Raw genomic sequence first — 19,715 nt, forward strand, 5'->3', positions numbered from 1 at the left:
ATGAGTAAGGCCTTAAGGTTTGCAACTAAACATGCTACTCCTAGCTACTACTGAAAATGAAGTTGATCGTTAATGTGTCTTCATAACCATGTGTGCGGCGTTCGACTCTCAGTCAGCATAGACGTTTTCGTCCCCTTATTTCTAGTTAAGCGTGTGCACATCTCGCTGATGGTGGACCAACATTGGACATTTCTCGTCTGTTCCTGGTTAGACAACGACGGCGGTAGGCGCCGGGTTCGAATCCCGGTCAGGCAATACAACTTCAGTCGTCATTTAAGGTTCCAACCCCAGTACTGCTGACAAACTGTGATATCTACATTCTGATTTTACGTACTTATTCAACAATCCGATTAGGTACTGGGGTCGCATCCTTATCCCCAGCATCACATGATGGCATTTCAATTTTAAACATGTGCATCCTTTATTCCTTGACAATGCAACACTATACAACGTCTTTCGAGGTTAATTACCAAGAAGGTAATTGTCATGTTAGGGTTCCTGCTTTCGTACAAAATTTATCGTCATTTACGTTCAAGTTGACAATTGATAACTGATACTGGTGCAAACGTCAATATTTGACGTCTCTTTCTGCCTAGTGATCGAGTCTCGATAAGGCACAAAGCTTTGCTTGGTTAACAATGGATTTACGTTCTTGGTTTGCATCCGGATTCAGAACAAAGACGTTGGTCATGTCATTTAAAGTAGAACTTCGTGTACAAGTAACTGTTGATGAGTAATGTGAACAATGATATTACTTGTGATTCGCTGTTAATGTTGGGATTTCCGTAGAGGGGTTGCCGCGTTAATCACGTTTTCTTTTAACTGCTTAGTATTACATAAAGTTGATGCGAATCCACTCCCCGTTGAACGTTGAACGACGTTCAGCATGTGTTGCGTAAACCTTTCAGACAGCAAAGAACTTGTTTCCAATTGCCATACAACTTTATAAATCCATATACTGTCTCAAATATTTAATTGTGCCTAAGGATTACTGAATGATTTATGTGACAAAACTAGTTGTCCCATAGCGTTTGAAATGTCACTTATTGTAATTAAGTTTAGTTTACAAACGTTAAGGACTGTCTGATCTCTTCTGTACTATCGTGGTGTTACTTTACATCTGGACGGACTGTCATAAAGACCGGTGTTCTCTAGTAGTCTCTAGCGGTACCCATTGTGTATCTTACAACGACTGTACTGTGGAAGGTTGCGACGACGTGCAACACAGATATGCAATGTTCGTTGCATACATTCGGGTGCAGCCTACACGTTGGAATTCAGGGGTGACCCACTTTTTTTGCTGTCAAGTGTACATGTGATTGGATGCAAAGGGAAATGCGTGGTATAACATCATTTGAAAAACGAAAAGGATTCTTTGATATTGAATACAGACTGTTTATTTATATCATTGTGGCTGACAAGCACTTCAAAACATCTGTAATTCTGTAATATTCAAGGCACAATTGATTCGACTTCGGAACCATTTATTAAATAGCTGGTCCCGTGATACATATTAGTGTGGGTTACAGAGGAACATGAATTCTGCTGTGAAAGGAACGTCCTCGTGTTTGAAATATTAACGTTACAAATCACGGTAGAAGACTCATTTACTCTGCATGCATTCCTACATTGGAGGAATGGGCAACGTGTAATTTTACGTTCTACTACCATTAATGCAAGCAAAGAATGAACAGAGGGGGCAGTGAGTGGTATCATATCAAGGACGTGTGGTTGTAAAAATTTTATTAAAAATCGTAAATTGGTTAATGAAAAAAAAATTCCCTATGTACGTCACTTAGTACTTATTAGATACAGAATTTCACGCTCTAGAAAGTGCGTAGCGATTTTAACTGATGTTATGAAATCCCGACATGTGGGTATCTAATGGTCAGAAGGTAGCGACACTGAAGACAATGGGTCATCAGTTGAAATAATAACAAATTTAACACGTCTTTGTCATACCATCCATGAGGTAATTCCTGACCTACTTAGTAGGGAGGGAACACACACTCTCTAATGTTTCGGGTAAAGTTAACACGTGGTGACTGTTCAGAAGGAACAATGCACTCACCATCAAGTTACAAGTAATATGCGAAATTAAGTAAAGGAATGAAAAAAGGAGAGGTTCGCGAAACGTTTCCCTAACACAATGAACCTGAAAGAAAATGGATTAAATACTTCTGCAAGCTATGCCATCAGATTCAGAACCTGCATCCTCAAATAGACAAGACGGTTCAGGAAAAAACGTTTGTCCACTTAACTACGTGCAACAAGAGTGCGGAAAATGGTGCTTGGCCGAAACGGTTGCTCTACGACTTTACGTAGCGTTTATCTTTGACGCTTCTCACTGCTTTTCCGTTCTCTTCTATACCGTCCACCAACGTAAGATGGCAAGGCAGCCAGTAGCTGCTTGTACTAACTCTAGCTGTCCGCAGAAACATTTGAAATGCATTGGCACACGCCATGACTCCTCCAGAGGCTGATTATAACAGAGGAATGTGTATTGAGAATCCAGCACTGTGATGTGAGCGTCCTAGTATGCTTTGTAAGTACGAGGTTTATGAAACGAATTTGATCGATCAGTTTCAAACCCAGTCCCCACTCTCCCCCAGTGTTATGAAACACTGGGTGAGTATAATATAAGTATTTTGCACCCAATTTTAAGGATGATTAGTTTTCACACATTTGACTTCTATTAGACATTTTCATAATATGTGGGGCTGTCTCTGGATACCCCTTACTTCCCTGGCTATTCTTGAGTACACTATGATTCATGATTTTTCATTAAGAAGTGGGCACTATCATCGACAGAAAGATCAGAAGGAAGCTGAAACGAAACTTCATTGGTAAAATGGCTCCAACAGTACGACATAACTGAATTTACACTGCATGTGGAGGAACCAAAATTCTTGAAGCAGGGTATATGTTTTACTTTACGTTTATAAGAACCTCCCTGAGTTGAGGAGCTACAGCCAGCACAGAAGGACGATCTATGTGCGGATGGGTGGAAAGGGGAGAGGCAGAGGGTAAAGCGGTATAACCACCTCCACTCTCTCTGTCGCTACCAACCTACGAGTAGTCGCTGTAAGATACATATGCATTAGAAAATAGCCGTGTATTCTATCAGCCCCTCATGAATAAACTGAACAACAGTCAACAGCCTCATCACCCAGTTACCCTCGCGATCCCTCGGGTGCATACCATGTGCTGTAGGCCCCTGCTATCACCTTCCTCCGGAATTGACCTCTTGCTGAAAGATGTTCAAAACATGGACACAGCTGCTGGACTATTCTCTGTCATCGATATCCTCGCGACGACTTGTTGGTGGAATGCGCTCGACGATTTGCGCTCCAGTCATTACTTGACAAGATGGATACCTCTGTCAGACATTACTGAATTGCGCTTTTTATCTAGATGTTAGAATCTGAGTTAACTTAATACAGTTTCCTCAGGGATGTCATTCTTCCTAACAGAAAACAAGAAAGAAAGAAACAATTTTATCAGATGTCGCTGGCTGGATAGCTAAAATTCTTGGGGAGAGGGGGGCACCGAAAAAAGAAACATTTCCATGAAAGCCCCATGCATGGCGTTTTTCATGGATATTACGCCTCCAAGTGGTATTGCAGACCATCTCTAGGTAAAGTCCGCGCAGAAAAAACATTTGTATAATCTTCTCCTACCTGGTCATGTTAGCAAAGGTGGAATGATATCGTCTGAACTCACAATCAGAGCGACTAAGGACCTTCAAGCATTCAACGATTCAGACAAGACTGACATTCCGCTCCAAGATCTTTCCCACAGAGCAGGTAGGGGAACTCTGCAATGGCTTCTGGCATCTTCGATCTTTCTCAAGGTTCAGGAGGGAAATTAAAATTTCTTTTTACGAGTTGGGGAATTATTCTGGTTGGTATACGAACCCACGAAGTTCTAGAAATATTTCTAATTTTTTGTAGCAAGTAGCATACCTGTGGGGGCTCTGGCTCACTTAGCACTTTGTGATACCATCAATTTCAAGTGCAAAAGCTAGTGTGCTTTGTCAATGGCGTCACAATCCAAGATGGGTGCAATTCCTCCCCCTTATCAGTGGTGTCATCATCTTCATCATGTTACAAGCCATAACTCTTTGCTCTTCCTCACCCTCCCCATTTCCCCCTCCCCTCCTCTCTTCGTTAATCTCAACGTAATACTAAAATCACTTGAACTACGTAAAAATGACGTCAAGTCGAAAGGTATCCAGTATTTCTGAAAAAAAATGCTTGTTCTGAACTTTAACTGGAGACATGTTCAAAGATGCTTGCCTGTGAATCCCGTGATTGACGCCATCAAACACACATACTTACCTCTAACTGTCATCTCTGTCCGTTTTCATATGTCAGATACTGTACTCCTTACACAGTGATCTCTCTCTCTCTCCCTCTCTTTCTCTCTCTCTCTCTCTCCCTCTCCCTCTCCCTCTCGGTTGCAAGGTAATTCAGAAGTTTGTGTTGTTATTAAAGCTTTATTTCCTTTACTTTACAGACTCGGTCACAGAGCATAACATTCCATTCCTGTAAATATCGTACTCTCTCGTCATTAAATTTCATCTCACATGTGCGCACACAATATTTACACATTTGCTTCATCAGCATCTTTTTGATTTATACACCTCAGTAAACTTCCTGTCTGTATCTCTATTTCTGTTACTCCCTCGTCATTAAAAGACATGAAAAGTTACTTACAATAACTCCACATTCTCTTCACTAAATTTCGTCACATATACAGTATGTGTACACAGCAACAACAAAATTACATACAATATTTCTACAACTACCTCATCATCGGCACCATCATAATCAGTGAACTTTCTTTCTCTGCAATGCTCACTTTAATGAGACTACGACATTATAATACATTACAGAGGGAATGAAACGATAAAAAAAAACAGAAAAAAATACTATAGTTGTAAATTTATTACAATTTTTTTCATTGTCACTCAATGAGTCCCAGTGAACTTTGACTTGCAACGTAAATCGTTTGACATTTTATGCTGTCACACACTGTGAAAACACAGAAATTCAATAAATATTTTCTTTACGAAAAGGAACTGACAGTTTTATATACCAGTTTATGTACTAGATACATATGAAAAAATACGTTAGTTCATGTAACTGTTTTCGATATCAACTTTGTCTATGTTGCTTACTCATCCACAAAATACCATATACACGGTATCATGATCGAGGAAGTCAAGTTTACCATCATTGATAACGCCAGTCTTGAAGACAGATATATTTTGCGGTCCTTCAGATAAACCAACGCTGACACTCCAAAGGTTCTAGGCGCTTCAGTCTGGAACCGCGTGACCACTACGGTCGCAGGTTCGAATCCTGCCTCGGGCATGGATGTATGTGATGTCCTTAGGTTAGTTAGGTTTAAGTAGTTCTAAGTTCTAGGGGACTGATGACCACAGATGTTAAGTCCCATAGTGCTCAGACCCATTTGAACGATTTTTGACACTCCAAATCTGGTGTTGATGCATCTTGCGCTCTCAGCGTTAAGGTCCATCCTGCTTATCGAGGTCAAATGGGAAATCTCACAAGCAACTATCATGCCAGCACTGTCCCAACAACTTCACATTTAACTCAGCAATCATTGATCCGTATTTGTCAACATACGTTTTCGATCAGACTGCAGGTAGTGAGGGGCACCCTTTGTGCACAATATTATGCACGTCAAATTCCCTCTGCAAGTCCTTAGTAAACTTTATTTTCTCCAAAACCTTCACGAAAACATGCAATTCTTGTTCCTTCGAAACAAATCACTTGTCTGCGGTGCGAAGTCCTTGGCGATCTAAGAGGTCACCGTACATACGTCTGGAAAGAACGAAATCCTAGCAGTGAGCATGCTTTCTTGTACTACAATAAGTAATTGACAAGCACAATATGAATTCTAGTAATGGAAGTCGTACTTACATTCTGTGTGAAAAAAGAAGAAAGCATTCATCGAATGTGATGACTATGACGACGATGACATCGACACCACCAAGCTGAACCAACAAGTTCTGACATACAGGCACTGCGATTAGTAACCATTAGTCAGCAAGTCCTATTTTATTGACGCAGCATCGTATTACAGTTTTTCACATTTGCAAGGAACACGAACTCAGAAGAATACACTCTTCAAAATACTTATACTCAAGGAAACTCATTTTATAATGCGCGTGTTACATCTCTGCATTTCAAAACAACAGGAAGCAGGTTTTATGGTTAAAAAAAAAGCTGCCTCTCTTTAAAACATGCGTGATAACCCAAGCAATCGCACTTGACTGGGCACAACAGCTGTCGGTGGTCGCCAGCCTGCTTTGCCATAAGATAGTTGTCCAGCTGGATGCTACCTCAGACACTGCCCTCTCTTATTTAGGCGTAGTATTGACGTTGCAGTAACGTGAACTGTTTCCACACTTTTTGCAAGCGTCTTTTGACTGGTGGAACGTTTTCATACGCAACTGTAAATGAGTCTTTCGACATCATAGCAAACTCAAAGCTCGACTCCAATAGATATTGCCTCATTATCATGTATTGCCCACTGATATCAAAACTAGCCAGAAGACTAATTCAGACAATTCCAATCACAAACATCAAATGCATTTTAGTTCTCTCTCCTCTTCGTCATCGATAAACATTGTCTCGTGCATCACCATTATCCGCTTGTTACATCTAAACTGCAACCACTTGCCCTCTATTTTCCACAAAAAATGCAATATTGTAAAATTAATAAATGGTATGTCTGCACTTTGCCTTTATGACGGCTTGACGTCCGCTGGGGAGACTTTCAACGAGGCATATAAATGTCTGTGGAGGGGCAACCCCTGACTCAAGAGCCGAAACCAGACAAAGTAGTGATGTTGGACACTGGGCTCAGCCGGCCGGAGTGGCCGTGCGGTTCTAGGCGCTACAGTCTCGAGCCGCGTGACCGCTACGGTCGCAGGTTCGAATCCTGCCTCGGGCATGGATGTGTGTGATGTCCTTACGTTAGTTAGGTTTAAGTAGTTCTAAGTTCTACGGGATTGATGACCACAGCAGTGAAGTCCCATAGTGCTCAGAGCCATTTGAACCACACTGGGCTCTGAAGTGATGTCGGCATTCTAACTCATCCTAAAAATGTTCCATCGGGTTCAGATTGGGGCTCTGGGCCGGCTAATCCATTTCCGGAATATTATTGTCCACAAACTAATCCCTCACTGATGTTGCTTCACGGCAGGTTGCCTTCTCATGCTGTTACAATCATCGTCTCTGAACTGTTACTCTTGCCAGAAGGACGAAGCAACCAACAGGCCCACTCCGTGCTTCTCACACAGGCACCTCAATTTGTACAAACATCTAGGCCAACACCAGCTCCGGACTCCCCTCTCACCGCGAGGCTTGGCACAGTTTATATGAAATGCCTTCTAGGCAACCAGTAACCGCCGCAGGAGTTTCACGATTAGCTAGCAGCCCCAGCGTTAACAGACATCACACATGTGCTTACGCCCGAGCCACAACTCCGCCAGTCTCACCGGCCGCCCCAAACCGACTGCCTCTCGCCGTCCCGCGCGCCCCAGCCGAAAACGCAAAGATGCACATGCCCGGGGACGCGCCAAAGATAACAAGCCGATCGCTGATGATCGACCAGCGATCTGGCTCACCACTGCTTCATGAAGTATACAGTACTGTAAAAGTGTTTAAATTCTTCCACATTTAGCGTTTTGTTAAGCGCAGTAAGGGCACTACGCCCTAACCACGAAAAAAAAAACCACACTGTAACACCATCACCTCGGTATTTCACCGATGGCAGGTAACGTTCACCACTCAAAATCACTTGTTTCCAGACATCCGCTGTCCAGTGACATCACTCTTTGGACCACCTCAAGCATAACTTAGCATTCTATAGAAATGTGTGTTATACGAGGAGCTGCTCGACCATTACATCTCCTTTTTTTAAATCACCATGGACAGTCACTTTGCTGACTGCATAGCCGGTAACACTTTCGAACTCACACATGGTTCCTGTTGCTGATTTCATGTGATTCTTTACAACCAGCCAATACTCGCCGATCCTTGTCCATCAGAACATAAGATATCCCTGGTTCTTATTAAGCTGCGGTTGTTATTTGACGCTTCCACTTCACATCACCAGCAGCCTACTTTATCACCTAAAGGTCCAGTTAACGCAGAAATGGCGTGGTGAGGATGCCTTGCAGCGGTGAGTCAGGGACTTGGCGCGGACGGGACCCGAACAATTCAAACTGAAGTAGCGCCTTCAGAGAGATGAGGGACAGCCACACTACGAGTGGATCTGAATATGTCATCTTGATCAGATTAAGATATAGATGTACTGGATCTTTTGTAACTCACAAATGTCGAGCGGCGAAAAAGATATTGTGTACTTCCACAGTTCGATACGTTAAATAATTGAACTTTCTAAATATCACAAGTTATTACTGAGAGAAATACACAGTTACATTAGGTTACGAATCAAGACACATAGGAATTACAGACACTGGCTGCGGTTGGGCATTGATTTAAATCAATTGGGAAAGCTGAAAATTTGTACCAGACTGGGAATCGGACCCGGGTCCCCTGCTTGCTAGGCAGATGCTTCCACCACAAAGCCATCCGGACACAGTGGTCATCTCAGCTGCACGGCTCGAACTCTAACGGGAATCCGCGAACTGCTGCGAGTAACGAGAATAACAGGGAGGCACGCAACATTGGTACTGTGCAGTTAAGTAGAGAATTCGGGTCTGACGTGGTGCGTGCTAGGGTACTCCGTGCAGTTACGGTGACCGCTGTGTCTGGATGGTTCAATGGTCAGAAAATCTGCTTAGCAATCAGAAGACCCCGGTACGATTCCCTGTCTTACAAGAATTGCCAACTTTCCCCATTGATTTAAATCAATGTCCACTCTGTAATCCTCTGATCTCTTAATTCGTATTGGATGCTGGAGCATAATGGTGTGTGTTCTTTCGGACATGTCCGAAGTTAATAGCTTTAGTGGGTAACTTTTTCAATGACATGTTGCATTCCCGCGGGTGCTGCACGGTGCCGAGTGTCGGGTGTGGCGTTGGAGTGGGGGGGGGAGGCATATTTCTCGTAGATCCCCGACGCTTCTAGAGTGACGTTAACTCACAAGTCAGTGCGATTGTAGGTCGAACCTGCTACTGCGGAAATGAGGTTCCTCTTCATCCCGATGAAGTTCAGCGTTGTAGAAATATCTCTGCACCATTACCATACGGTGCAGGCTTTCACGACCGTTGCTTCCTTCTTCGATTACATCTGCGTTTTTTAGTTTATATCGTGGTCTAAGTTTTATTTTTGAGAGATGTTATAGCAGAAAGAGAAAACAAACGAGTTTACAATAATAAGTCATTTTGCCATGGAAACGATTTTCAGCTACGGTGTTGTGGATCAAATCACAAAGAAACGCCACAACCAGATCTTCTTTCGGAATGACAACGTCGATGCGTTACTAGATAAGATCAAAACGAGCCCTGAAAATGAGAGTATGATACCATGTTTATATTATTTCGTCCAGCCACTGTGCCATCTCTCCACATAGGCCAGCGTCCTCCTGCATCGCCCTATGTGGGTCACAACCTGTGTGAGTGACGTCTGGCATAAGCCTGCCTTCGTGTCACCGTCGCACCCGGTCATTAATGGAAAGCTCGTGTAATATCGAGCGCTAAACCGCCCGCTAATTACGCTGCAACTTTCAAGTGGCGTGACGCAGCAATTTCTGGGTGGGACCTGCTGTATGGAGAGAGAATGGAGGGGGGGGGGGGGGGGGGAGAGTGAGTGAGATAAAGAGAGAGAGAGAGAGAGAGGAGGGACGGGAGGAACAGAAAGAGAACGAGAAGGCATGTAATATTGTTATGGAATTCTTGTTCCAGACAACACGTTCTATTGCCCCAAGTGACAGCACTTTGACTACTACCATAGGGATTCTTAATCTTCATTTTCGTCCGGTTTACGAGAGCAACATAAAAGTAAAGAGAGTTTTTTTTTCAGTGACGCACTTAGTTCTACGTACAGCATTTACGAATTACCTTCCAATTGAGTCTATCGCTCTTGGATGGAAACAGATATTTTTTAAAATGTCTTTTTTAAGTTATTTCTCTTTCTGGGGAATAGTAAAAAATCGTAAGGGCCCGTATGCAGTGAGTAGAGTCAGTGTAATAGTATTGTCAGTTTTTGGCCAAAGACTGCCTCAACAAGGCCGTATGGGTATTTCCACACGCACACAGTCGCTTTAGTACTTGAATGTAGTAACGCTGGTGAAGTATGGGATCTCTGAAAACAGATTCCTGCCGGAAAAAAATTAATCATCACTGTTTTCACAGAGTCTGTCCCACCTGTTTAGCTTTCTTCGATTGTGTGGATGTAGCGGAAGCCTCGACGATTGCTGTCAACGCCTACCAAAGTCGAGTGTCTCAGCTGTTGATTCCTCTGAGACGTAACAGAACTATGTCAGCACGCCGCTATCACCTCTGGGCATTGCAAATTCGTTGAATATCTGAAACAGCATTTATGGAAACCAGAAATCCCGTGTACGTGATGTTTTCGCACGAATAACGCTTGATCGCTTGATTCAAAAATTGTGAAGTTGAGGCACATAGCCTATAACGGTCACTATCGTACCTGCGTCTGCAACAAGGCATTCTCATTGCTTTTGGGTTCCACGCTCATAAGTACAACGCAAGGGTGATACTTCAAACAATCAAATGGTTCAAATGGCTCTAAACACTATGGAACTTAACACGTGACGTCATCAGTCCCCTAGACTTAGAACTACGTAAACCTAACTAACCTGCGACCTTAGCAGCCACGTGGTTCCTGACTGAAGCGCCTAGAACCGCTCGGTCACAGTGGCCGGCCTCAAACAATCCCTCACCTCATGGTTTCTAGCAAGAATCATGCTCAAATATGTGCAATTGGGTGCATACGAAACCGTAATTTTAAATGTGCATTTGATATGGTATTTTATTTGTTTTCTTTTTGACTCTAGGTTCCCAGGTAAAACAACATTTTTTGTGGAATAAAGTTTTGTATTAAGCAACAGGAGAACGTTAAACAGTCCGCAAGGCTGAAATTTAGTCGCCACAAAATTACACTTAACTCAGTGTTCATTTCTGCGTAATTTAGAACTATTGTTTACGAGTGTACATGGCAGTAAAGTGACAGCAAACAGCCAACAGGGCACAGTACGTGACTAGACTCATAAATTAAAAGTGCGCAAGAGATAAGTAAAAATTACTTTTACAGTGATCACCTTTAAGCTGAATACATTGAGTGCAAAAGGCTGAGTATATACCTACAGGCTTATATAGAAAGTAAGTGATTCGTAGGTTATTTTACTGTATTAAAACCTGCAGCAAAGTACATGATATTATCTTGCATGAAAATTAAGGGTAATGTTGTCATCGAGGCAATAGCGGTAACCAGAAAAGTATTGTGCGAGGATATGCTTAAACCGAAACTGATAAAATGTTATTGCAAAGGTTGATGTAGGACGATGAAGACAAATATCCTTTTTCCTGAAACCTATTTTTCTGAGACGCTCTAGCCTTTAGGGAAAACATGAAATAGATGCAGTCAGGGTAATCCAGGCATACGTGATTTTGAGGTAATAAACGTTGTAGAGAGGGTGAAGCTTTAGGGACGGCTGGTACATGACAGGCTCTTTCTCGTCACTGTTTTGTGAGAATGCAACGGAGAGTCTGTGGCAGTAAGTTACTCAAGTTTCTGGTGAAGATACCAGCGTAAATACACTAAATACAAAGAAAATGGCCTTACCTTTCAACTGACTTTTTAGGCTAGGAAACGTCATAGTTCCATATTAAATAGCGCAATGAATTATATTGTGCTTGTGAGATTTTTAAATTATTTTATCAAAAGACAAAGCAACACATTCAGGGGGTAGGCAGAGTGGAAGGGAGTATCAAACGGTGGAGCACACGAAAAAGGACTGCGACATAATTGTACTCTAAATAAATACAGACTCCATCAGCAATATGGCAAAACGTGTATAACAATAATGAAAAGAACTAGTTTGCTTATGTTCTATAGGGTTAATTTATTGCGTTAACCACTTTTCAGCTTACAAGGTCATAATCAGACTTTAACTAACTATTGTTAAAAAAGAAGTTAGATTCCAGAATGAGATTTTCACTCTGCAGCGGAGTGTGCGCTGATATGAAACTTCCTGGCAGGTTAAAACTGTGTGCCCGACCGAGACTCGAACTCGGGACCTTTGCCTTTCACGGGCAAGAGCTTCTGTAAAGTTTGGAAGTTAGGAGACGAGATACTGGCAGAAGTACAGCTGTGAGGACCGGGCGTGAATCCTGCTTCGGTAACTGAGTTGGTAGAGCACTTGCCCGCGAAAAGCAAAGGTCCCGTGTTCGAGTCTCGGTCGGGCACACAGTTTTAATCTGCCAGGAAGTTTCAAGAAGTTAGAATGTTTGTAAACAAATTGGAAAAGATGTTATACATTTAGAATGTGGCACAAACACATAGCAAGTGACACCTTTGACAGTGTATGGTAACGCGATTTAGAAAGTAGAATCTTGTACAATTAATCAATATAAAGTGAGCAAACAGAAAGATACATTAACACTAAATTGGAAAAAGTGCCCACGCAACAATTTACATAAATAAAAAAAACAATGAAATAAAATAAAACTAGTAGTTTATAAGGCTACTTCAAGAGGTATTAAACATGGAAACTGATACAGAAACCAATTTAAGGAAATAATTGTCAATTGTAACCACAGAATATGTGGTGTACATAGGCAATCTCAGTAAGATCAAAGATATCAGTAAATACAGGAAACTGGAAGGATATGAAGAAACAGACGGTGTGGGAAATAACGTAAAATTGAGAATTTCTGAATAGAGGAGGTTTTAAGCCGGGTTTAGTCGTTTGAGATTTGATCAGGACTGTGAGCCAGGTGTTTGTTGATTTCCAGGCCTCCAGCAGAATGAGGTTTTGGCCTTTGTTTGGTAAGTGAAGAATATGGGAATAGCCCTTACTTAGTACATGCGCAGCAGCTGTTGAGTCAGAATTTTCCAACCTTCAGCTGCCTTCATGTTCAGCCAGCCTAGGTGTTATGTCTGTGCCTGAATGAGCAATGTAAAACTTATCACGATCAGTACAAATAATTTTTTGTACGCTCCAACAGCGGAATATACAAAATTACGGTTCCTTCATATTCCTTCATTTTCTATAGTTATTGCTTTTTTTAATTAATTGAGATTGTCTATGTATTCCATATTTTTATGTAGTTACAATTGTTAATTCTTTCTTTGACTTGGTTTTTATATCACTTTCCATGTATAAAACGTCTTGAAGTTGGCTCATCCAGTACTAATTGTATTTTATTTGTTTGTTTATTTAATGCAAACTGTTATATGAGGTTCATTCAAATGAAACCTGCTGAGTGCGTCTACCTTTGCGTTATACGTAAGGTGGTACCACTTAACTGTGGGTACGGTGGCGCCACCTATTGGTAGAGAGCCTGACGCGTGCGCACCGTTTGACGTTGCATAGCGCCAGTGTTGTTTTACGCCGAAGAGAAGGTGGTCACACAAGTTATCGTCCACTACCGAACATGCAGGCGAGTAAGCGGGAACAACGAGGAGTGTTTCGATTTTTGGCGGCGGAGGGAGTTGGAGGCCGTGAAACGTATCGACGGATGAATGCTGTGTAAGGTGAGTACAGTCTGAGTCGTTCAAGTGTTCTAGAATGGCGCAAACGATACCTTGAGGGGCACGAGTCACTGTAAGACGATGCTCGTCCTGGACAAGCTCATCGTATCATCACACCGGAAATGGTTGCAGTAGTGAATGCTTTAGATTTGGACAGCCGCAGAATCACCAGATCCATCGGTTACTGGGTATTAGCGTGGGCACCGCCCACACCGTAATGCATCAACACTTGAACTTTCGAAAAATCTGTGTGCAATAGGTTCCCCACCAACTGACCGCTGAACAGCGCAATACTCGAATGGCGCTGTCTTTGAGTCATCTGCAACGTTATAATGAGGAGGAATACGGCTTTCTGTAGCGTATTGTCACAGGTGACGAAACATGGTGTCACCATTTTGAACCGGAAAGCAAGCATCAGAGCAAGCAGTGGAAACATGTGACTTCACCACCTGCAAAGAAATCAAAGGCTGTGCCCACCAGTTCTGGCAAGATCATGATGTCCTTCTTTTTTTAACCACAAGGGCCCACTGCTTGTCGAGTTCCTGGAACGAGGAACCACCATCAATGCCCAGCGCTATCAAGCCACTTTACAGAACCTTAGACGAGCCATCAAGTCAAAACGCCGAGGCATGTTGTCCAATGTGTAACCCCCCCCCCCTCCCACTTATCGATCTTAATGACAGTGAAAAATTAAACCGCGTGTACCTAATGGAAATTTGGGAAAAGCAATCGTCACCGAAGTCAATCTGTCGGTAAAGAGGGAGGAAAGGGTTACATCTAAATGAAAGGAAAAATGCCAATGAAAGGTGGAAATTAATATTGAAAAGGGGTAAAGTTAATAAAGAAAGTAAATGTGCGGCCGTTACGTTAACAATTAACTAGCGGTAATTAGATATTTGAGATTTGGGGGAAATTACGGTCGCCAGTCCTAAGGACAATTACTATAGTAACTGAAAAAAGAAAGGTTATTACACATATAATTAGCACTAGAAGCGTGGCAACTGGAGGTTGACACGTGTAGTGTGAAAACTGAAAGTTTGTCAGAAATAATAAATTTCGCTACACTCTGACTTAATTTAGCAAAAGAATTAATAAAACCGGAAAATCGAAAGTTAATTTAGTGACTGAAGTTAATAGTGAGCTTTCTTTCTGAAGCACATCGAAATTCAGTAAAATGCGGTTAGTCTTGGAGTACCTCAACAATCATTTCAAAAGCTACTTGAATCTACGCAATTTAGAAATAAAAGATTTAACTTTGAACTTGAATTAAATGATTCTGAACAATTAACAATAGTAAAATTTAGTACGTACCAAGCTGAGCTGCAGTCACAGGTAACTAAAATACGGTAACAAAACTCGCACTCTTAATTTGTGCTTGTGCAATCTAAATATTGTAGCCAGCTATGAATACCTTGACTGAACTTTGAAATTAAAGCAGTGAAATCGAATGATGCTGGCGTTTGAATTTCAACGACACTCGGGCTCATTTCGGAAAAGGAAGGGACTCTGCTTGGCAATGCAATTGGGACAATGAGCAACAAAGGTTCATGCTAAGTTGCTGCAATTTTGTGCTGCAACAATTTTAAAAGTTTGAAAAGCTGAGGTCTGCCATACAGTTCTAAAACTTTACGTGCTTCCAGTCTTCCTTGTTGCCTGATCGAAGGTTTGAAGCCGTCGATCGAGGAGGTGGCGACAGTCACTCATTGTCGGCCGTCGCTGTTGCAGAAGCTGGATGTTGGCGCGCCTTCTTCTCGACACGATCACCAGGCGAAACGGGCTCTTGATGTGCGCCAGCTAATGCTTCCCGTACGCGACACCGTGTCAGAAACTATCATAGCAAGTCGAGCGCAATTACATGCTGCCCAACCCAGAAAGCGCGGCAACTCGTGGGAGCGTCACACAACGCACCTGCTCCACTGCACCACCCCCGCCAGACTCTACCTCTGCTCTCGCTCCACGCGACAAACACTACCAAAGATCCTCAACACTTTGGTTCTCCACACGACCAATCGATGTATTCGTTCGATAGCATAGTTCTCCCTAGGCCAAACCCAGCGTATAAATACAAATAATATTCACAAAACAAACCAATTATAAATCGACATAAATGCATAAATATACAAATAGTAAAACAATTACAATATACAAAGACACAGAAATGTTATATCTTCAGGTAACAAAATAAGGAAAAAAATTTTATAGTACAAAAGATGCAAATAAGAGGATATGCGTTTCCGGCGTTACAAATGCCTTTGACCTACTGCATGATAATGCCTGCCCATACACGGCCAACACGGTGAAGAAGACATTGCAGCAGTTCCGGTGGGAAACGCTGGAACATCAAACGTACAGTCCCGAGCTTTCACCGTGTGGCTTTCATGTGTTAGGACCTATAAAAGGAGCTATTCACGGACATCGATTCGCAACGGACGACGAAGTGTGTGATTGGGTCCAGGCCTGGATCCGACAGCAGCCTACTAGCTTCTTCAAGGATGGAATGGGATAAACGTGCTAACAGTTTTGGCGACTATTTTTGAGTATGTGTACTTTGTATAACTACGTTTTTGAGTTAATAACATCGTTACCGTTACTTTACACTAGTGACAGGGTTTCGTTTGAATGCCCTTATATTAAGTACGGTTTTCGAATATAGTCTTAACGTTTTTCCTGTTCGCTCCTTTTATATTTGCCCATTGTTCAACTTTTTACCTTTTAAACTGCAGTACCAACACACTCCATTTTCATACATTTATTCGTTTCTGTTTATCTTTCTGAGATTGCTTATTTTCTCCATATATTACATTATTACAATCGCTAATTCTTTCTTTTAACTGGTTTCTGCATCACTTTCCATGTTTAATACCTCTTGGTAGCCTTGTCAAGAGCTAATTTTATTTTATTGGGTTTGTTTACTAATGTAAAATGTTATGTATGCACGATTTTTCACTGTTACTGTTTCTTTCTGTTTGGTCCCTTTATATTTATTTATTGTTCAACATTTTACATTATAAATTGCATTGCCACCATGCTGACAAAGATGTCATTTATCCTGTATTTGCGCTCAAGATTTGTAACATCTTTTCCAAGGTTGGTTACAAACATTTTAACTGCTTCGGCGACAATAGTCAATTAAAGTCTGATGGTGGCGTTGAAAGGCGAAAACCGGTTGACGCAATCAATTAATCCTGTAGAACTTAAGCGAAATAGTGCTTTTCGTTTATTATGGTGCTGTTCTACCAAGACCAGACTGAAAAATCAACATACAAAACATTTTCCGCAGTGACTAACCAATCTGTACGTAGATGTACGCCACAGAGCTTCCGTATTCTGGCATTGAATGATGGCTATTGTGTTTTAATATTAGTAGTTACCCTAACGTGAATTTGTCGCGGAGTATAACAGCGAATGGACGTACATTAACGTTAACTCCCTTTAACCAGCGTGCACCGTGTCACGAAAGAACTGTTCCAGGAAAACAGCTGGCTTCTGTTTCACAACAAACCTCTCGGCCATTGCAGCCTACCGCAGAAGCAGTTTTTAGCCTCAAGGTGAGACTGTTCCATAAAAACCGCTGACTTCTCCTTTCGACCTAGCATCCCTTTACAGTGACACACCTGCGGCACAAATTGTAGCTTAACGTAGACAAATGAAATCGAACATGTGCACCAATTCACCAGATTTGTAATTCAAAGTATTTTTACTGATTTCATGACAAAACTTAACTTTAATAGGAGTGGTTGACTAGCATTATTACATACAAGGGCTAGGTTTATCCACCTAAATATAAAGGTTATCGTCCCTAGCGTAATTTAGTCACAGGGAGCCAATCAAATATTTGTAATAAGTGACACCTCTCAAAATGTTAAACATACACTGCACTTAGGTACAGGTAAGGCCCACTATAAATGCATAAATGATTTCAAATTTTTAAACATTGTGCCGTTGGCAAATGCAGTAATATACCACCAACCACCTCTCAACGTGGCTATCCAAAATTTTCATAGACAGCTTCGGCGAAAAGGATTTTACATCAATAGCTGTTCCTAATTAAGCTTAGTACCAGTCATTCAGATTATCAAGAAAGTCACAAAATTAACTGTGAGCACTACTAGATATTATGGCAAAAGATAAACCGCCGGCACAGCAGTGAAATTAAAATAGAACTGTCAGGAACCGCGCTGCTGCTATGGTCGCAGGTTCGAATCCTGCCTCGGGCATGGATGTGTGTGATGTCCTCAGGTTAGTTAGGTTTAAGTAGTTCTAAGTTGTAGGGGACTGATGACCTCAGAAGTTAAGTCCCATAGTGCTTAGAGCCATTTTTTTAAATAGAACTGCTTTGAGGTTACCAAATAAAATTAAATACTCCATTAGAAACTAACATTTAAAACTGCCAATGGCTGTCTACAGTCAGCAGCTTAGACACTAAATACATCAGATTGCGCTGTTGGCACGCGGGGTGCACTCAGCCCATGTGAGGCAAACTGAGGAGCTACTTGATTGGGAAGTAGCGGCTCCGGGCTCGTAAACTAATATACGGTCGAGAGAGCGATGTACTGACCACATGCCCCTCCGTATCCGCATCCAGTGATGCCTATGGGCTAAGGATGACACGGCGGCCGGTCGGGGCCCTTCATGTCCTGCTCGGGCTGAGTTTAGTTTAGTTTTTAGGCTCACTGGGGCAGCAGAGGGGGACAAAAAAACACCCATTCCGATATTAGCTCAAGAGGCAAGCACACTCAAACGCAGTAGAACAATAAACAACAGTAAAATGCATACATGAAATTAGATGACCAGCTGTTTTACAAAGACATACCTTTGTAGAATGGTGTATAAAGGATTAAACAGAGCTCCGAAGTGCCTCTTGTCCCCTCTATTTTTTTTAACAAAAAGAAAGAAAAAAAGCTGTGAACTCAGTTCTTCACGCAGACACGCAGGAAAATACAGAAAGGGTTCTCCCGGGCTTCCTCTTGAATTCAGTACAACATTAATTACGAAATTACCGTTTGCTCCCCTGCAACACACAAACTGCATTAATCCTAGTACCACTAAACGAAGAAAACACATGCATCAACGAGTGGGACAAGGTCGCTAAGCACAACAAATACTAATGGCGAGAAAGTTTCAGAGCAACTACTCGAGCATGCGGCTCCCTAGGCAATATGAAAACACTGAGCCTGTAGATACACTAACAAGCACACCATTCAGGAGTACGACAATAGAATTCCAAAAATCTTTATAGTAATTTCAAGGATTGACAGACGTTCGCCACAATCGCAAAACGTGCTCAAAACGGCTATAAATAGCCCAGTACAGAAAAAAATAAGCGCGTACATGCCCCGCAATATATCAGGCCAGAGAAAGGAAAATAACTCGCAAACTAGAAAGGTAATCAGGATGCCCCGGTCGACAACACTTGTTCCTCAAATTCAAAATTACTGTCCATAGCTGGAAATGAGCGGTCCCCACAAAATCCACAGTCCTGAGGTGAAGGTCTCCCAAGCCAAGTTTGCTTTCTACGAATGGTTGAGTGGCTGACAGTTTGAATACCAACCAAGGTCTTGGTACCAACAACGCGCATCCCAAGCCAGGACTGCCGGCTTCACGTGATGTTGAGCCCACGGGGATGTCAAAACGTACACAGCAAATGTGGACCATGAACAATACACAGTTCCGCCGCCGTCGGCGCCAGTTCCCTGCTCTGTGGTAGGAAGGCGTCCTTCGGGCGCCCAGAAAGTTGTCAGAGACAAACACTCACAGTTCGATATCAATCGCGACATGTGAGTATTATGTTTAAATGTTTAACTGTAAATGTTGTTAACTGGGATGAGCGCGTACGAAATGCAGAGTCATATTTGTGTTTTATGTCATGTTGAGAGAGGCAAGGCAGATTATGAAACCCGGTAACCGCAAGAAGTCTAATCTCTCCAATGCTGCCTATAGAGCCGCCAAGCTTAATTTACCCATTCCACGGATGGATTGCATGAACTGAGTTAC

Source organism: Schistocerca serialis, chromosome 2 (genome assembly GCF_023864345.2).
Source record: "Schistocerca serialis cubense isolate TAMUIC-IGC-003099 chromosome 2, iqSchSeri2.2, whole genome shotgun sequence".
Taxonomy (NCBI): domain Eukaryota; kingdom Metazoa; phylum Arthropoda; class Insecta; order Orthoptera; family Acrididae; genus Schistocerca; species Schistocerca serialis.